The sequence below is a fragment of the Ceratotherium simum genome, chromosome 5 (genome assembly GCF_057802395.1).
Source record: "Ceratotherium simum simum isolate JZ-2026a chromosome 5, ASM5780239v1, whole genome shotgun sequence".
Classification (NCBI taxonomy): domain Eukaryota; kingdom Metazoa; phylum Chordata; class Mammalia; order Perissodactyla; family Rhinocerotidae; genus Ceratotherium; species Ceratotherium simum.
Genome location: NC_141904.1, coordinates 51,302,532 through 51,323,354, shown reverse-complemented (window position 1 = coordinate 51,323,354; position 20,823 = coordinate 51,302,532). Strand labels below are relative to the sequence as shown.

Below are 20,823 nucleotides of genomic sequence, written 5' to 3'. Positions count from 1 at the left end.
GCCCAGTTCCCAGCTCCCTCCCTCAAACCAGAGGAAAACCTGATTTGCAAATTATCGTGTACATCTGCGTCTGTTCTAATCTGTCTGGGGGATATCTGAAAGACTGATACAAGGTGCTTGTTTCTGTTTTACCTAACTCAGAACTCTGCTGGGGGGAAAAGTGGCAGGCATTGCTAATAAAAGCTGCAAAGCAGACTAGAGACTCACAGATATGGAGAAACTGGGGTGAAAACACTTTGGGAAATTAGGACATTCCAAAGCAACAGGTATATGGGAAAATTTAGAAAGCACACACATACCCAGGCAAGACACATGATCAGACAAGACCTGAGAAGACCTTAAGCTTTCACCCCAGGCTGATCTCTGGGCTCAAAGCAAGCCTACCTAAGTGTTGAAGGAGTGCCCTAGCGCAGAACCAACCTGTAAAACAGAGAGTGGGTATTCTTCTGCTTTTCCCTTTTTTGTTTTTGTTGGTGTATTTTTGTTTGCTTGAGCTCCTAGCATTACAGGAAATCTTCATTAAAACATCCGATGAACAAGAGCTAAAAGAACAGCTGTCAGTGATCACACACGATAAGAAACAGACATTGCAAAAATAGTTTAGAAGAAGTCTCAAACAGACTACTACAGCCTTCAACAACAACAAAAAAATGAGGAAACCCCAAGAAAGGGGGAGAATCTGATTTCCAAAGTTATCACATTAGAATACTCACATGCCCAATTTTCAAAGCAACAACAAAAAAATCACAAGGCATACAAAGAAACAGGAAAATATGGCCCATTCAAAGAAGCAAAATAAATGAACAGAAACCATTCCTTCATAAACTAGACTTTATAATAACTGTCTTAAAGATGCTTAAAGAACTAAATGATAACATGTTCAAAGAACTAAAGGAAACCAGGAAAACAATGTATACACAAAATGAGAATACCAACAAAGAGACGGAAATATATACAGAGGAACCAAATAAAAATTCTGGAGCTGAAAAAATACGATAATTGAAATGAAAAATTCACAAGAGAGGTTCAACATCAGATTTGAGCAGGCAGAAGAAAGGATCAGCAAACTTGAAGATGGGATGATTGAAATTATCGAGTCTGAGGAACAGAAAGAAAAAAGAATGAACAAAGGTGAACAAAACCTAAGAGGCCTGGAGACACCATCAAGCAGACCAACATACGATTATGGGAGTCCCAGAAGGAGAAGAGAGACAGAAAGTGGCAGAAAGATTATTTGAAGAAATAATAGCGAAAAAAAATCCCCAAATTTGATGAAAGATATGAATCTGTAAATCTAAGAAGCTAAATGAAATACAAGTACGATAAACTCACACCAAGACATACTATGACCAAACTGTTAAAAAGACAAAGAATCTTGAAAGCATCGAGAGAAGCAATCTGAAATATAAAAGAGAGCCTCAATAAGATTATCAGCCAATTTCTCATCAGAAATCTTAGAGGCCAGAAGGGAATGGATGATATAGTAAATCCTGGGAGTCAGGGGGGACAAACTGTCAATCAAGAATTCTAGGGGCCGGCCCAGTGCCTTCGCAGTTAAGTGCGCACGCTCCACTACTGGCGGCCTGGGTTCGTATCCCGGGCGCACACCGACACACCGCTTCTCCGGCCATGCTGAGGCCACGTCCCACATACAGCAACTAGAAGGATGTGCAACTGTGACATACAACTATATACTGGGGTTTTGGGGGGAAAAAAGGGAGGAGGATTGGCAACAGATGTTAGCTCAAAGCCGGTCTTCCTCAGCAAAAAGAGGAGGATTGGCATGGATGTTAGCTCAGGGCTGATCTTCCTCACACAAAAAAAAAGCACTAAAAAAAAAAAAGAAAATGAGAAGGAAATCAAAGCATTTCACTACAAAAAAATAAACTAAACACTAAAGGAGGAAATACTGGAAGAAATGAAGGACAAAGAAAGCTATAAGGCATACAGAAAACAAATAGCAAAATGGCAGAAGTCCCTCCTTATCAGTACGTAATTACTTTATTTTTTTTTAATTTTTTGTTTATTGCAGTAACATTGGTTTATAACATTGTATAAATTTCAGGTATACATCATTCTACTTCTATTTCTGCATAGATTACATCATGTTCACCACCCAAATACTAATTACAACCCATCACCACACACATGTGCCGAATTATCCCTTTTGCCCTCCTCCCTCCCCCCTTCCCCTCTGGTAACCACCAATCCAATCTCTGTCTCTATGTGTTTGTTTGTTGTTGTTATTATCTACTACTTAATGAAGGAAATCATGCGGTATTTGACCTTCTCTCTCTGACTTATTTCACTTTGCATAATACCCTCAATGTCCATCCATGTTGTCACAAATGGTTGGATTTCATCGTTTCTTATGGCTGAGTAGTATTCCATTGTGTATATATACCACAGCTTCTTTATCCATTCGTCCCTGGATGGGCACTTAGGTTGCTTCCAAGTCTTGGCTATTGTGAATAATGCTGCAACGAACACAGGGATGCATGTATCTTTACGCATTGGTGTTTTCAAGTTTTTTGGATAAATACCCAGCAGTGGAATAGCTGGATCATATGGTACTTCTAATCTTGATTTTCTGAGGAATCTCCATACTGTTTTCCATAGGGAGTTTGCACTCCCACCAGCAGTGTATGAGAGTTCCCTTCTCTCCACATCCTCTCCAACACATGTTATTTCCTGTCTTGTTAATTACAGCCATTCTGACCGGCCTGAGGTGATATCTCATTGTAGTTTTGATTTGCATTTCCCTGATAGTTAATGATTTTGAACATCTTTTCATGCGCCTGTTGGCCATCTGTATATCTTCTTTGGAGAAATGTCTGTTCAGGTCTTTTGCCCATTTTTTAATTGGGTTGTTAGTTTTTTTGTTGTTGAGATGCATCAGTTGTTTGTATATTTTGGAGATTAAGCCCTTATCAGATGTATGGTTTGCAAATATCTTCTCCCAATTGTTAGGTTTGTTTTTTCGTTTTGTTGATGGTTTCCTTTGCTGTGCAGAAGCTTTTTAGTTTGATGTAGTCCCATTTGTTTATTTTTTCTATTGTTTCTCTTGCCCAGTCAGACATGGTGCTTGAAAATATGTTGCTAAGACCGATGTCGAAGAGCGTACTGCCTCTGTTTTCTTCTAGAAGTTTCATAGTTTCAGGTCTTACCTTCAAGTATTTAATCCATTTGGAGCTAATTTTTGTGTATGGTGTAAGGTAAGGGTCTACTTTCATTTTTTTGCATGTGGCTGTCCAGTTTTCCCAACACCATTTGTTGAAGAGACTTTCTTTTCTCCATTGTATGTTCTTGGCTCCTTTGTCAAAGATTAGCTGTCCATAGATGTGTGGGTTTATTTCTGGGCTTTCAATTCTATTCCATTGATCTGTGTGTTTGTTTTTTTGCCAGTACCATGCTGTTTTGGTTACTATAGCTTTGTAGTATATTTTGAAATCAGGGAGTGTGATACCTCCAGCTTTGTTCTTTGTTCTCAGGATTCCTTTACTTATTCGGGGTCTTTTGTTGTTCCATATAAATTTTAGGATTCTTTGTTCTATTTCTGTGAAAAATGTTGTTGGAACTTTGACAGGGATTACATTGAATCTATAGATGGCTTTAGGAAGTATGGACATCTTAACTATGTTAATTCTTCCAATCCAAGAGCACGGAATATCTTTCCATTTCTTTGTGTCTTCTTCAATTTCTTTCAGTAATGTTTTATAGTTTTCGGTGTACAGCTCTTTCACCTCTTTGGTTAAGTTTATTCCTAGGTATTTTATTCTTTTTGTTGCAATTGTAAATGGGATGGTATTCTTAATTTCTCCTTCTGCTACTTCGTTGTTAGTGTATAGAAATGCAACTGATTTTTGTATGTTGATTTTGTATCCTGCAACTTTACCATATTCATTTATTACTTCTAAAAGTTTTCTGGTGGATTCTTTAGGGTTTTCTATATATAGAATCCTGTCATCTGCAAATAGTGACAGTTTCACTTCTTCCTTTCCAATTTGGATCCCTTTTATTTCTTTCTCTTGCCTGATTGCTCTGGCTAGGACTTCCAGTACTATGTTAAATAGGAGTGGTGACAGTGGGCCCCCTTGTCTGGTTCCTGTTCTTAGAGGGATAGCTTTCAGTTTTTCACCATTGAGGATGATATTAGCTGTGGGTTTCTCATATAAGGTCTTTATTATGTTGAGGTACTTTCCTTCTATACCCATTTTATTCAGAGTTTTTATCATAAATGGATGCTGTATCTTGTCAAATGCTTTCTCTGCAACTATTGAGATAATCATGTGATTTTTGTTCTTCATTTTATTAATGTGGTGTATCACACTGATTTATTTGCAAATGTTAAACCATCCCTGCATACCTGGAATAAATCCCACTTGATCATGGTGTATAATCTTTTTAATGTATTGTATGCAATTTGCTAGTATTTTGTTGAGGATTTTTGCATCGATGTTCATCAGTGATATTGGCCTGTAGTTTTCTTTTTTTGTGTTGTCCTTGTCTGGTTTTGGTATCAGGGTAATGTCGGCTTCACAGAATGAGTTAGGGAGCTTCCCCCACCCCTCAATTTTTTGGAAGAGTTTGAGAAGGATAGGTATTAAGTCTTCTTTGAATGTTTGGTAGAATTCACCAGGGAAGCCGTCTGGTCCTGGACTTTTATTTTTGGGGAGGTTTTTGATTAGTGTTTCAATCTCCTTACCGGTGATTGGTCTATTCAAATTCTCTACTTCTTCTTGATCCAGTTTTGGAAAGTTGTATGATTCTAAGAATTTATCCATTTCTTCCAGATTGTTGAATTGGTTGGCATATAGCTTTTCATTGTACTCTCTTATAATCTTTTGTATTTCTGAGGTGTCTGTTGTAATTTCTCCTCTTTCATTTCTGATTTTACTTATTTGTGCCTTCTCTCTTTTTTTCTTGGTGAGTCTAGCTAAAGGTTTGTCAATTTTGTTTATCTTTTTAAAGAACCAGCTCTTGGTTTTGTTAATTTTTTCTATTGTTTTTTTGGTCTCGATTTCATTTATTTCTGCTCTGATTTTTATTATTTCCCTTCTTCTACTGATTTTGGGCTTGGTTTGTTCTTCTTTTTCCAGTTCCTTTAGGTGCATTGTTAGATTGTTTCAGATTTTTCTTGTTTGTTGAGATAGGCCTGTATCGCTATAAACTTCCCTCTTAGAACCGCTTTTGCTGTATCCCATAAATTCTGGCATGTCGTATTTTCATTTTCATTTGTCTCCAGGTATTTTTTGATTTCTTTGTTGACTCAGTCATTGTTCAGTAGCATTTTGTTTAATCTCCACGTATTTGTGGCTTTTCTGATTTTCTTCCTATAGCTGATTTCCAGTTTCATACCATTGTGCTCAGAAAAGATGCCTGGTATTATTTCAATCTTCTTAAATTTATGGAGATTTGTTTTGTGGCCTAATATGTGATCAATCCTGGAGAATGTTCCATGTGCATTTGAAAAGAACGTGTATTCTTCAGTTTTTGGATGGAATGCTCTGTATATATCTACTAGGTCCATCTGTTCTAGCGTATCATTTAAGGCCAATGTTTCCTTATTAATCTTCTGTTTGGATGATCTATCCGTTGGTGTAAGTGGAGTGTTAAAGTCCCCTACTATTATTGTGTTTCTGTCTATTTCTGTTGTTATGTCTGTTAATGATTGCTTTATATATTTAAGTGCACCTACATTGGGTGCGTAGATATTTACAAGTGTTATATCCTCTTGTTGGACTGTTCCCTTGATCATTATGCAATGTCCTTGTCTCTTTTTACAGTTTTTGTTTTAAAGTCTATTTTGTCTGATATGAATACTGCTACCCCAGCTTTATTTTCATTGCCATTTGCATGAAGTATCTTTTTCCATCCCTTCACTTTCAGTTTGTGAGTGTCTTTAGGTCTGAAGTACATCTCTTGTATGCAGCATATATATGGGTCTTGTTTTTTTATCCAATCAGCCACCCTATGCCTTTTAATTGGAGCATTTAGTCCATTGACGTTTAAAGTAGCTATTGAGGGCTGGCCCCGTGGCTTAGCGGTTAAGTAAGTGCGCTCTGCTGCTGGCGGCCCGGGTTCGGATCCCGGGCGTACACCAACATACCGCTTCTCCGGCCATTCTGAGGCTGTGTCCCACATACAGCAACTAGAAGGATGTGCAACTATGACATACAACTATCTACTGGGGCTTTGGGGGAAAAAAATAAATAAATAAAATTATTAAAGTAGCTATTGATAAGTATGTACTTACTGCCATTTTTTAACTTTTTTTTCCTCAGTGTTTAAGTAGTCCTTCTCTGTTCCTTCCTTCTTCTATACAGAATTGATGGTCTCTTTAGTTTGACCTCTGTCTGAAAGCTCTACTCTTTAACTCCCCTCCTCCCTCCTTTTATGTTTTCGATATCATATCTAACCTCTTTTTTGTGCATTTGTATCCATTACCCTCTTATCATGGAAATAGATAATTTTTCCTATTTGTGGTCTTCTCTTTTCCCCTTAAATCAGTTCCTTTAACATTTCTTGTAGCACTGGTTTCTTGGTGACAAACTCCTTTAATTTTTGCTTGTCTGGGAAATTTTTGATCTCGCCTTCCATTTTGAATGATAATCTTGCTGGGTAGCGTATTCTTGGCTGGAAGTTTTTTCCTTTTAGCACTTTACATATATCATGCCATTCTCTTCTAGCCTGTAAGGTTTCTGCTGAGAAGTCAGCTGATAGCCTTATGGGGTTTCCTTTGTATGTAACTTGACTTTCTCTTGCGGCTTTTAGGATTCTCTCTTTATCTTTAATTCTGGACATTTTGATTATGATGTGTCTTGGTGTGGGCCTCTTTGGGTTTATCTTGTTTGGGGCTCTCTGTGCTTCCTGTACCTGGATGTCTGTTTCCTTCCTTAGGTTAGGTAAGTTTTCATCTATTATTTCTTGAAATAGATTCTCTGCCCCTTTGTCTCGCTCTTCTCCTTCCGGGACACCCATAACACAGATGTTAGTGCACTTGATGTTGTCCCAGAGGTCCCTTAGACTGTCCTTACTCTTTTTAATTCTTTTCTCTTTTACCTGTTCAGCTTGGGTAATTTCTTCTAGTCTTTCGTCCAGCTCACAGATCTGTTCTTCTGTATCCTCTACTCTGCTTTTGAGTCCCTCTAGTGAATTTTTCATTTCCAGTATTGTATTCTTCATTTCTGATTGGTTCTTTTTTATATCTTCCATTTCTTTGTTGACATTCTCACTGAGTTCATCTATTCTTCTCCCCAGATCAGTTAGCATCCTTAACACTCTTAGTTTGAACTCTCTGTCGGGTAGGTTGCTCATTTCTGTTTCACTTAGTTCCTTTTCTGGGGTTTTGTCCTGTTCCCTTACTTAGAATGCATTCCTTTGCCTCCTCATTTTGCCTCTTTCCCTGTGCTTGTGACTACGTATTAGGTAGGTCAGCTATGTCTCCTGCTCTTAGATAGGTGACCTTATGTAAGTGACGGCTTAGGAGGCCTGCCATGTGCTTCCCTCAGTTCTCAATGTTCCAAGGGTGACCCCTATGTGGGCTACGTGTGTCCTTCTGTTGTGGCCTGTTTGCTCTCCCTGTAGGCGCCCAGGGAGGCCGAGTTATGCTCCTAGCCAGCTGTTGTAATGCTCAGCTGCTTACAGTTGTTGTAGGCCCTTCAGTCTCTTTATCAGGTGTGGGGAGCCCCAGCACAGTTGGCTGCAAGTTCTAATACCACATTTGTGTTGTAGTATTTCTTTTAAGTGAGTAGGCCCCCAGCATGGCAGGTTGTTAGGCTCAGGGCCTTACAATTGCTATAAGCCTCCAGCCTTTAGGTCTCTTGTCAGCTCTCTGAGGACTGCAGCTGGGTGGGGCTGGCCTCAGGCAAGGGAGCACCCAATTGTTTCAGGCTTTGGAAGGTGGGGCAAACCCCCTATGTGGGTCTTTGAGAAGCACAAGTCTTCTGCAGCTGACAAGCCCTGCCGCCCACAGGTCCACACACACAGTCATCGCAGTCCTGCCCCGTGTGCACACCCCAACCTCCCAAAGCGGACCCAGTCTCTCCACAGCGGGAGCCCCACACACTCCACCACTGCCCCACACTCTCCACCCACTCCTTGTGCACGCCCTGCTCACTGAAGTCGTCTCAGTTGCCAGGCTGCAGAGAATCCAGTCACCAATCTATGCAGGCCCACAGGTTGCCTGGCTTGTTGTTGGGTGGGGCCAGTCTCTAGGGTGGGCTGCCTGCCCTGGCTGAGCTGGGTTAAATCGGTGCTCTAGCGGGTGGGGCAGACCCTGGGCTAGCAGGCCCCAGGGAGAACTCCAATGGCCTCTGTGTCAGCAGGCCCACACCAGGCCACAACAACAGCTGCCGCCAATGTCCCAGTCCCTGGAGAGGTCTCACCTCTCACCGAGATGCACACAGGGCCTATTAGGTGAGTCTCTTTTCACCAAAGCACTGTGCACCTTTCTTTCTGGTGATTTTAGGTTGTTTTCTGAAACAGGTGAGTTTGCATGTGGGCCCTTTAAGAGCCGGTTTTGATTTCTTTGTGAACCAGCTTTTCTGGGGGTATTCCCCAATGTTTTAGTAGCAGGCAATGTCAGATATTATGCCACTCGTCTCGATTGTGCTGGGTCCACAAAATGCCCACAGCGGGGGCGCTCCCGGCTCAGGGCCCTGCGCCTCCAGGGAGGGCTGCATACCTGTGGGCTGCTCCCTGGCGGCCGTGAGGCACTGCAGCTTGTGAAGGCGGCGTTTTTCCTCACCAGAAGGGAGTTTCTGTCTCTTCTACCTCAGTTAGGATTGTCCGTTGTTGCACGAGTTCCTCTTATCCAGTTTTCAGTTCTGTCTCAGGGGTAATTTTTCCACGAGTAGTTGTAAATTGGCTGTGTCCGCAGGAGGAGGTGAGTTCAGAGTCTGCCTACGCCGCCATCTTGACTTCCTCCCATAATTACTTTAAATGCAAATAATTTAAACTCTTCTAATCAAAAGATGAGACTGGCAGATTAAATTAAAAATATGGTCCAACTACAGTCATGTGCCGCAAAAATGTCCAACTACAGTCATGTGCCGCATAACAACACATATATGATGGCGGTCCCATAAGATTAGTACCATACAGCGTAGGTATACCATCCAGGTCTGTGTAATTACACTCTACGATGTTCACACAATGGTAAAATCACCTAAGGACTCATTTCTCAGAACATATCCCCGTTGTTAAGCAACGCATGACTGTATATGCTGTCTACAAGAGACTCACTTCAGATCCAAAGACACAAACAGGTTGAAAGTGAAAGGACAGAAAAAGATACCCCATGTAAACAGTAACCAAATGAGAGCTGGGGTGGCTATATCAATATCACACAAAACAGATTTTAAATCTAAAAAGGTATGAAAGACAAAGGACATTATATATTAAATAAAAGGTTCAAAAAATAAAGCAAGAAAATAAAACAATCATAAATGCTATGCACCTAATAACAGATCATCAAAATGTATGAAGCAAAAATTGAAAGAATTGAAGGGAGAAATAAACAGTTCTATAACAACAGTTGGAAACTTCAAACCTCACTTTCAATAATGGATAGACTGGGGCCGGCCCCATGGTCTAGTGGTTAATTGCATGCGCTCCGCTGCTGGCGGCCTGGGTTTGGATCCCGGGCGCACACCGATGCACCATTTGTCAGACCATGCTGTGGCAGCGTCCCATATAAAGTGGAAGAAGATGGGCACGGATGTTAGCCCAGGGCCAGTCTTCCTCAGCAAAAAAAAAAAAAAAAAAAAAAAGAGGAGGATTGGCATGGATGTTAGCTCACAGCTGATCTTCCTCACAAAAAAAATAAATATAAAAACATTAAAAAAAAATAATGGATTGACCAGACAGACTGTAAGTAAGGAAAGAGAGAACTTAAACAACACAATAAACCAACAAGACCTAATCAACATATATAGAACACTCCACCCAACAATGGCAGAATCACATCTTCTCAAGTACACATGAGATATTATGCAGGATGGACCATTTGTTAGGCCACAGACAGGTCTCAACAGATTTTATAAGATAAATACCATACAAAGTATCTTTTCTCACCAAAATGGGATGAAGTTTGAAATCAATAAAGGAAAACTGTAAAATTCACAAAATTTATTTATTTATTTTTATTTTTTATTTTTTGTGAGGAAGACTGACCCTGAGCTAACATCTGTGCCCATCTTCCTCTATTCTATATGTGGGACTTATAGAAGCATGGCTTGATGAGCGGTGCATAGGTCTGTGCCCAGGATCCAAACCTGCCAACCCCAGGACACTGAAGCAGAGTGTGTGAACTTAACCACTATGCAACCAGGCCAGGCCCTCACAAAATTTAAAACGCATGTGACCCCCGACTTTTCAGTTCCTCTTTTAGGATTTCATTCTCTAGAAACTTACAGCATGAGGTGACATGTTTACAAAGGTACATAATGCAGCACTGTTTGTAATAGCAAAAGATTATAAAATCTAAATGTACATCAATAAAGTATATTTGTACTACTGACATACTACACAACTCTTAAAAAATGAGATAGCTACGTTAATTGATATAGGATGAGCTATTATATATTAAGTTTAAAAATATGGACAAAATATTATTTGTAATATGATATCTATGCAAAAGAGAAAAATATATGCAGTTATGCATCACTTGACGTAGATACATTCTGAAAAACGTGTAATTAGGTGATTTCATCATTGTGCAAACATCATAGAGTGTACTCACACAAAACTAGATGCTATAGCCTACTACACACCTAGGCTACATGGTATAGCCTATCGTTACTAGGCTACAAATCTGTACAAGATGTTATTGTACTGAATACTGTAGGCAACTGTCACACAATGGTAAGTATTTGTGTATCTAAACACAGAAAAGGCACAGTAAAAATACAGCATGAAAGATAAAAAATGGTACACCTGTATAGGGCACTTACCATGAATGGAACTTGCAGGACTGGAAGTTGCTCTGGGTGAGTCAGTGAGTGACTAGCGAGTGAACATGAAGGTCTAAGACATTACTGTACACTAGACTCTATAAACACTTTATAAAATGTTTATACAAAAACATCTTTTTAATAAAGTGTATTTATAAAAAAACTTTCTTCAATAACCAATTAACTTTAGCTTACTGTAACTTTTTTACTTAATAAACTTTAACTTTTTGACTCTTTTGTAGTAACATTTAGCTTAAAACACAAACATTGTATAGCTGTACAAAAATATTTTCTTTCTTTATATCCTTATTCTATAAGCTTTTTCTATTTAAAAATTTTTTTTAATTTTTTAAACTTTTTTTTTAAAACCTAAGACACAAACACACACATTAGCCTAGGCCTACACAGGGTCAAGATCATCAATATCACTGTCTTCCACCTTCACCTTTTGTCCCACTGCTAGGTCTTCAGGGGCAATAATACACATGAAGCTGTCATTTCCTATGATAACAATGCATTCTTCTGGAATACCTCCTGAAGGACCTGAAGGTTTGTTTATACCAGCATCACCACAAACTTGTGAATAATGCATTGCACTGCAATGTTATGACTGCCACGACGTCACTAAGCAATAGGAATTTTTCAGTTTCATTATACTCCTATAAAACCACGGTCTTAGATACAGTCTGTCATTGACCAAAACATCATTATGCAGCTCATGAGAGCACAATAAAGTTAGAGGACTCACACTTCCTGATTTTAAAACTTACTACAAAGGTACAGTAATCAAGACAGTGTGGCACTGGCATAAGGATAAGCATACAGATCAATGGAAGAGAATTGAGAGTCCAGAAATAAATCTTCACATTTAGAGTCAAGTGTTTTACACAAGAGTGGCAAGACAATTCAATAAAGAAAGGATAGTCTTTTCAACATGTAGTACTGGGACAACTGGATGTCCCCAAGCAAAAGAATGAAGTTGGACACCTACCTCACACCATGCATAAAAATTAACTTAAAATGGATCAAAGACCTAAACATTTAAGATGTAAAATTATGAAATTCTTAGAAAAAAATGTGCATACATCTTTGTGACCTTGGATTAGGAAATGATTTCCTAGATACGATAGATACCAAAAGCACAAGCAACAAAAGGAAAAATAGATAAATTGGATATCATTAAAATTAAAAACTTTTGTGCTTTAAAGGACACCATCAAGAGAGTGAAAAGACAGCACACAGAATGGAAGAAAACTTGTGCAAATCACGTATTACTTGATAAGGGACTTATATCTAGAATATATAAAGAACTATTTTATAAGGCTGGCCCCATGGCCCAGTGGTTAAGTTCACCACGCTCTGTTTCGGTGGTCCAGGTTGGGTTCCCAGGCGCAGACCTACATGCCTTGTCAGCAGCCATGCTGCAGCGGTGACCCACATACAAAATAGAAGGCGACTGGCACAGAACCTTAGCTCAGGGCAAACCTTCCTCAAGCAAAAAGAGGAAGATTGGCAACAGATCTTAGCTCAGGGCGAATCTTCCTCAGCAAAAAAATATAATAAAATAAAAAGAATTTTTTAAAAAAGAACTATTTTATAACTTAATAGCAAAAAAACAAATAACTCAAAATTTTAAAAACGGGCAGAGGCTATGAATAGACATTTCTCCAAAGATGATGATATGTAAATGACCAAAAGGCAGAGGAAAAATGCTCAATACTACCCATAAGGGAAATGCACATCAAAACCACAATAAGACACCACTTCACATCCACTAGGGTGGCTATAATAAAAGACAAACTGGCAAGGATGTGGAGAAATTGGAACTCGGGTACACTGCTGGTGGGAATGGGGCAAAAGACGTGCCAAACCATCTAGTAGTGGTTCCCTCCAAAGTTTTCCTCAGGATAGCTGGAGTTCTTACAGACATGCAGTTTAATCCAGCAAAGCAAATGATTATTGGTCTTGGGGCCAAAATGACCTCAAACTATTCTCAAACTTTAAATGGGTAAAAATTCTGAGTTGCTGGCATGGAGTCAGGGTCACTTTTGGTAAGCAGAACTGGCACTATGAGATGAACTGAATACCAGGTTAAGGCTTTAAATGTCGAAGCTCATCAAACTCCAGCAAAGATACTGGTTGATATATAGAGCAAGACAGGAGCCAAGAAAGTCAGAATCTACTAAGGAGTATATAACAAATCACCTACCACAGCATCTAACTCTGAAAATAAGTGGCACTAAAACATCAATTCTATACACGTCTATGGCTGGCAGTGAAAATGCAAGTGGGAGTGAGAAGGGCCTGCTACCTCAACTGCCCAGATCCCACCCCCAACTCATGCTACACAGCAATAAGTAGAAGGGCCTCTGTGGTGAGTTCTGAAAATCAGGATGTGAGCCCAGGTGAAGCTGCTGCAGGTGCAGATCTTGGTGGTAGTAGTAAAGAGTCACATAAGAGCTCTGAAGGTTGAAGTGAAAAATGGTTCCACATGGATAGCAGTTGAATAGGGGTCAGCTGGTCCTCAGAGACGGCGAGCATCACATAAAGCAATAGGCTATACCCCTAGTGATGTCCTTCTATCAATCCCTTTAAGTTTCAGCTTTGCAATCACACTCCCCCAGAACCTAAAGACTCTGGTTTCCTGGAAGCTGACCAATGGGTAGGTCAGCATCCTTTATGGTTGGAATTATGATGGTGCCGATTGCTTTCGAGCCTCCTCCGCCCTTAATCCTTGATTAATAGAAACATTCTTGGCAAATGTTTTCACTCTGGTCCATCTTGCAAAGGCCAAGAATTTCACCTCTAGCAGCATAATACCAATACCCAGGGCCATCCCTTTTAATCACAATTCCAGTTCCAAAAGCCAACAAAGCAGACCAGGGGGTCCTATTCTATTAGTTTTAGCTGTGGTATGCAGTGGCTTGATTTTGCTTTAAACGCTTTAATATTTTCCAAAGTAAATACTTCGGGCTCCATAGGACACTCAGCTAAGAGCATCAAGGGGGCAGTGACTGGCAAGGGCTGGTCTGAGCACCTACCCAACTAAGATCCAACTATAAGTTTTTATTTTTATTTTTTTTAATTTTATTTGTTTTTTTTCACCCAAAGCCCCAGTAGATAGTTGTATGTCATAGCTGCACATCCTTCTAGTTGCTGTATGTGGGATGCGGCCTCAGCATGGCCGGAGAAGCGGTGCATCGGTGCGCGCCCGCGATCCAAACCTGGGCCGCCAGTAGCGGAGCGCATGCACTTAACTGCTAAGCCACGGGGCCGGCCCCGAGATCCATTCTTAAGAAGAGCATTTACTGAAGGTGAAGTTTTGTGCATTGATTCCCTTAAAAATATACACGCCCACTTTCTCCGTGGAATGTTTTTGTGTACTCCTAGATTGAAGACTGTAGCTTGAAGAACTTACCCTTACCTTGTTCTATCACTTACCTCCTTTTTTTGCCTATATTACCTCTGCTGACTGCTTTCTTTTTGTTTGTAAACATACTCAAGTCTCTCTCATGCAAAACACACACACACACTAATAAAAAACCTTTAAATATCAGTTGAATAAATAAATGAATGTCCATCAAATATTGCTAATCCCCCAGGGCTCAATACTATTCCCCAGCACTGTTCTTGATCCACATGCTATCCCCAGGTGCCATGGACTGAATGTTTGTGTCCTCCCAAAATTCATATGTTGAAGCTCTAATTCTTAATGTGATGGTAGGGCCTTTGGGACATAATTAGGTCATGAGAGTGGAGTCCTCATGAATGGGATTAGTGTCCTTATAAGAAGAGACAAAAGTGAGATGATCTCTCTCTCCACCATGTGAGGATAGAGCAAGAAAGTAGCTGTCTGCAAGCCAAGAGGTTCCTTACCAGGAACCAAATCAGCTGGCACCTTGATCTTGAACTTCTCTGCCTCCAGAACTTTGAGAAACAAATTTCTACTGTTGAAGTCACACAGTCTATTGTATTTTGTTATAGCAGCGCAAGCTAAGACACTGGGCAATCTCATCTATTCCCAACTTAACCACCAAAACTACCATCTCTATGACGATAATTTCCCCATCTCCACCTCCTGCCTAGACTTCCCCTATAAAGTCCAAATGCTTGCCAGAAATCACTACTTGGCTATCCCATAGGAATCTCAAGCTCATGTACAAATTAGACTTTATTACTGTAGGGAGACATTTAAATACTTCATCAGAGCTGCTTTTTCTTATGAATAAAAATTTCCCAGGTTTTAAACATTCTTATATCCTGGTCCCTTACACCAGCAAATTACAGTCAGGTTCCTAGGTTAAGAGAGAGCTTTGTAAGGAAGTACAGTGTGGTGGTGAAGGGCTACAAGTGCAGTCTCTGGACATACTCTGCTTGGGTTCAGCGCCAGACTGCTTGGAGGCTCTGCCACACTGTAGAACCTTAAACAAGTTATTTAACTTAACACCTCAGTTTACTTATCCGTAAAAATAAGGATGAAGATAATGTCTACTTCATAGAGTTAACAGGATACGACGACAACGTAAACTTGTTAAAACAATGCCTGACAAATAAAATGCTCTGTAAATGCTAGCTACTACTATTTTAAGAGTTTATTTCAAAAATCATTGGGATATCAACCAAGGTGACCTCAAAAAAAAAAAAAAATCACTGGGATTTGGAATGCATTCCCAATGATGCAGTCTGATTTGGCTAAATGACTGACATTAAAGTTTTATTTGCCAATTACATTATATGGCAGACATTTTCCATAAAATCTGCAGTTCCAAGGTTCTGACAAATATATATTTAAAGAACGTATGCGGGGCTTGCCCCGTGGCTTAGCAGTTAAGTGCATGCGCTCCGTTGCTGGCGACCCAGGTTCGGATCCCGGGCACGCACAGATGCACCACTTGTCAGGCCATGCTGTGGCAGCGTCCCATATAAAGTGGAGGAAGATGGGCACAGGTGTTAGCCCAGAGCCAGTCTTCTTCAGCAAAAAGAGGAGGATTGGCATGGATGTTAGCTCAGGGCTGATCTTCCTCAAAAAAAAAAAAAACATATGTAATACATATTATGCCAGAAAATACATCCTTTGCAGCCATTTATGACAGAAATGTTAAGATGCTAACTTAAAAATGTGCAAGGAGGTAAATGAGCTATTCAAAATTTTAGGGGAAAATTTTTTTTAATTCTCTTAAGTGGTCCAAGAGTAAAAGGGTTTCAAGGTGGTTGGCCTAGTACAAGTGTTTTAGAGTCAGACTCCTTGGATTTGAATCAAAACTCCAGTTTTCTATCTATATACCCCTAGTAAGTTATTTAACTTCTATATGCCTCAAAGCTCTTCTTCTATACAATGGGAATAATAATGTTATCTACCTCATATGATTACAATAAGAAGTAAATGAGATCATGCATAAGAAACAATTATACTCAGAGCAACATTATTTATAACAGCCAAAAACTGGAAACAATCCAAAAGTTCATCAACAGGTAGATGGATAAACAAAATGTGATATACCCATACAAAGGAATGCAACAACATGGATGAACCTCAAAACACATTACAAGTGAAAGAAGCGAGACACAAAAAACTAAGAATTGTATAATTCCAATTATAGGAAATTTTTAGAAAATATAAAACTACAGAGACAGAAAGCAGATCAGTGGATGCTAGGACTTGCAGTTAGAGTGGGATGTGGGAATTAACAACAAACAGGAACTAGGGAATGTTCTGAGGTGTTGGAAACATTCTAAATCAGAATAGTGGTGATCCGGCCAGCCCCATGGCTTAGCGGTTAACTGCGCGCGCTCCAGGTTCGGAACCCGGGCGCACACTGACGCACCGTTTCTCAGGCCATGCTGAGGCCGCGTCCCACATACAGCAACTAGAAGGATGTGCCACTATGACATACAACTACCTACTGGGGCTTTGGGGGAAAAAAAAAAGGAGGAGGATTGGCAATAGATGTTAGCTCAGAGCCGGTCTTCCTAAGCAAAAATAGGAGGATTAGCATGGATGTTAGCTCAGGGCTGATCTTCCTCACAAAAAAAAAAAAAAAAAAAAGGAATAGTGGTAATGGTTGCATCATTATGATATGTAAATTATGCCCCCCCAAAAAAAAGCTTTGACAAAGCAACGATGTATTAAATATTATAACTACTGCTACTATGTTCAGGTATTTAAAATCATAACAACATTAGCTGGAAAGGACCTCCCTGAGTATGTCTATTCCTACCCTGAAACAAGAATAATAAAGGCAAGCACAGCTGAGTGCTGACTCCGCCACAGTTAAGCATTTTACATGGGTTCTCTCATTTAATCATCACAAGTCCTCCATGGGGTAAGTTCTATTACTATCCCCACTTTACAGACTATGAAACTGAGGCTCAAATAGGTTGAGAGACTTGCCCCAAAACAATACAATTAATATGAAGAAAAGCTAATATGCCAACTCAAGACCATCTAATTCCAAAGCCAATGCTCTTAGAAAAAACCCATCCTAAAACTCATAGAATTTCAAAGGACTCTACACAACCAAAATAATCTTGAAAAAGAACATAGTTGGAGGACTCACAGTTCTCGATTTCAAAACTTAACTACAAAGCTACAGTAATCGAAACAGTATGGTATTGGTAAAAGGACAGAACATATAGAACAATGGAATACTGAACTGTACACTGAAAATGGGAAAAAAAAAGGGGGTCAGCCCCATGGCCTAGTGATTAAGTTCAGCAAGTTCCGCTTCAGCAGCCCGGGTTAGGTTCCTAGGCACGGACCTACACCACTCATCAGCGGCCATGCTGTGGCGGCATATAAAATAGAGGAAGATTGGCATAGATGTTAGCTCAGGGCAAATCTTCCTCAGTAAAAAAAAAAACGGAAAAAAGAAAGAGAGAGACATACTACTTCACATCCATTAAGGTGGTTATTGTCAGAAAACAAGAAAATAACAAGTGCGGGCGAGGATGTGGAGAAATTGGAACCCTGGTGCATTACTGGTGGAAATATAAAATGATGTAACTGCTGTGGAAAAACAGAATGGTGGTTCCTCAAAAAGCTAAACACAAAATTATCATAAGACCCACTTCTGGGTATATACCCAAAGATACTGAAAGCAGCGACATGAAGAGATATTTGTATACCCATGTTCACAGCAGCATTATTCACAAAAGCCAAAAGGTGGGAACAATCCAATTATCTACCAACAAATGAACATATAAACAAAATGTGGTCTATACACACCAATAGAATATTATTCAGCCTTAAAACAGAATGAAGATGTCAATTATATCTCAATTAAAATTTTTTTTAATTTTTAAAAAAGGAATGAAGTTTGAATACATGCTATGACATGAATGAACCTTGAAAACATTATGTTAAGTGAAATAAACCAGACACAAAAGGACAAATATTGTATGATTCCATTTATATGGGGTACCTAGAACAGGGAAATTCATACAGACAGAATACAGATCCGAGGTTACCAAGGGCTGGAGGGAGGAAACAATGGGAGTTACTTGCTTAATGGTTAAAGTTTCTGTTTGGGGTGATGAAAAAGCTTTGGAAATAGACAGTAGTGATGGTTGCACTACATTGTGTATGTAATTAATGCACTAAATTTTACACTTAAAAATGGTTTAAATGACAAATTTTGTTACAACATATGTAACAAATTATTGTTTTGTTGTTCATTACAATTATTCATCACAACTTTGTAAAAATATTAGTAACGTGATACATGAAAAACCATTATACACCTTAAATGAGTGAACTGTATGGTGTGTGAATTATATCTCCACAAAGCTTAGCTTAAAAAAGAGGTAACAGTGATGGCTAACATTTAGTGAACACTTTCTGCATACCAGGCACTGTTCTAAGGGCACTACATGTATTATATAAACCTCACAACAACCTATATGAGGTGGTTAGATTTCGTAACCTCATTTCACATATGAGGAAATTGAAATTAGGTAACTTGTCCAATGTCACTGAGTTAGTGGACGAGTCAGAGATTCAAACCCTATCAGATTCTAGAGCTCCTTACAGTTACCAACTCTGCTATACTGAGTCCTACAGTATGACAGGAGGGTTATCAAAGGCACTCAATAGATGCCCGTTAACTAAGTGAATGAGACGAATAACATATTGTTGGAGTCTAGCAGAAAAACTGATTCTAAGCACTTGATATACAGCTGGAAGAGTCCATCAAAGAAGATTTATGATCTTTAAAGATTCAGAACTTTCCAATAGTTTTAATCTTAATACAACTCTGAATCAAATTATTAACACCATCTTATACATTTAAACATTGGCAGAAGAGTATAACCTTGCCCAAGTATCTTCAGTAAGACCAGTGACTTCATTTAGTAACCTCCCCTTTGACAAATCTCCTCTGAAAGGCTACAAGAAGTTAGGATCGTAAAGGCAACAAAAATAAACCCAAGTCTGGTAAGACAATTCTATAAACAAGGGTGCTATAGATGTCCAGAAAGAGAGACCTAGTACCTAACCTAGGTTAGAGACCTGGTACCTAACCTAGGTTAGGTACCTAGTTAGGTGCTAGTTAATATGACAAAGCTCAGGTCCAAATTTTGTTGTGTTTCACCAAAATGGTAACATACCATTAGTTACTTCAGACATTGGCAGTCCTACCACTCATCAGTTCTTGATACCTCTTCCTTAGAGTCCTCCCAAGTTTGCTTATGTTGACATTATTAAAGCACTCACACTGGTGGCATTACTCAACAGGAAGTTGAAAACTAACAAACCTAGGGCACAATCCAGAGTTCAGAAAATGAACCAGGTGACCAGACGCATCAATCTACTGAACTCGTTCACTTAGATCCAGCAACTCTGACCTTCACAAACAAACCTGGAATACGTAAAAAATACAATTACCCTTACAGTTTACGTGCCCTACAAAAAAAGGCCCGTTCTTTTCGTTAAAAAAGGCACTCCCAGAGTTGAACCCAGAAGCACAACATCAATTCTAAAGTTAAGGGAAAAACACAGATTTACAACGCCAAAAGGAATCTAAAGAGTGAACACGAGGAAACATCCCTCTCCTCTCACATTTGCCCAACGGGCGCGGAACCCACTAGACCACTCCCCCGCCTCCAGGTTCTACCGCCCCGGGTGCCGGGCTCCGAGCTCTCGCGCCCTGTGGTCCAACCGAGCCCACTCGTGTCTGTCCAGGCCTGAGCGCGAGGCTACGTGCTAGGCACAAGAAGGGCTCCCTTTCAAGCGATGCCTGAGAACTGGATCAGATTCCTGCAACAGCATGAAAAAAGGAGGAAAAAAGGGCCCGCCTGCGGCTCCGCAGACCAGAAGCACCGAACCGCAACCACGCACCAGCCCTCGATCCCGCGGCCGGCCGCCCGGCGGCTGGACCGGTAATTCTACCGCCGCGCCCCGCCCCGCCCCGGGCCCGCGACCGTTCCGGGGCGTTCCTCCGGTGGGCGGTGCCTCCCTCACTACACCGCCACTTCGCTCTCTTCTTTCCGAGCAAGGCCGCGGCCGCCCCGCGACACCGAAGCCGCAGCTTCCAGGCCGCGCGGGCCCGCGACTTCCAGAGCGGCCTGACAGGTCGGCTCCTTCCCCGCAGACTCCGACAAGCCCTCTCTACCGCCCCCGGCCCTTACCGAGGCAACGCGGCCTCCACGGCCCGCTCCTCCTAATACTCAGCCGCCGCCACCGACCCAGCGCCGCGGAGACCGGAACTTCCTCCGCACCAGGCCGCTGCCTCCACAAAGGCGCGGCGCCGCCGCCTTCAGCGCTCAGCCCGCCGGGAAATGGAGTACAGCAAGGAGTTGTACTCCCGCCATGCCCCGCGCATTGGGGGGGGGGGGGCGGGGGGGGTTAAGGGGGTATTTTGCCTGCGGGGGC

The 20,823-nt window shown here is 40.6% G+C and overlaps 1 protein-coding gene and 1 pseudogene across 5 annotated transcripts in view; one reads left to right on the top strand and one right to left on the bottom strand.

The window, feature by feature from the left end:
- Nucleotides 1-20,681, bottom strand: part of RBM6 (RNA binding motif protein 6) — a 109,758-nt gene extending 89,077 nt beyond the window's left edge. For 2 of the 5 annotated variants that reach the window (XM_087431050.1, XM_087431051.1), the window contains exon 1: nucleotides 10,956-10,974. The gene's annotated coding sequence lies outside the window, so the exon portion shown is untranslated. Of the gene's footprint in view, nucleotides 1-10,955; nucleotides 10,990-19,706; nucleotides 19,810-20,579 lie in introns of those variants that run through there. The other 3 variants (XM_004419725.3, XM_087431047.1, XM_087431048.1) reach the window with 3 other exon arrangements.
- LOC147917044 (uncharacterized) lies at nucleotides 20,051-20,800 on the top strand (annotated as a pseudogene).
- The last annotated feature ends 23 nt before the right edge of the window (nucleotides 20,801-20,823 follow it).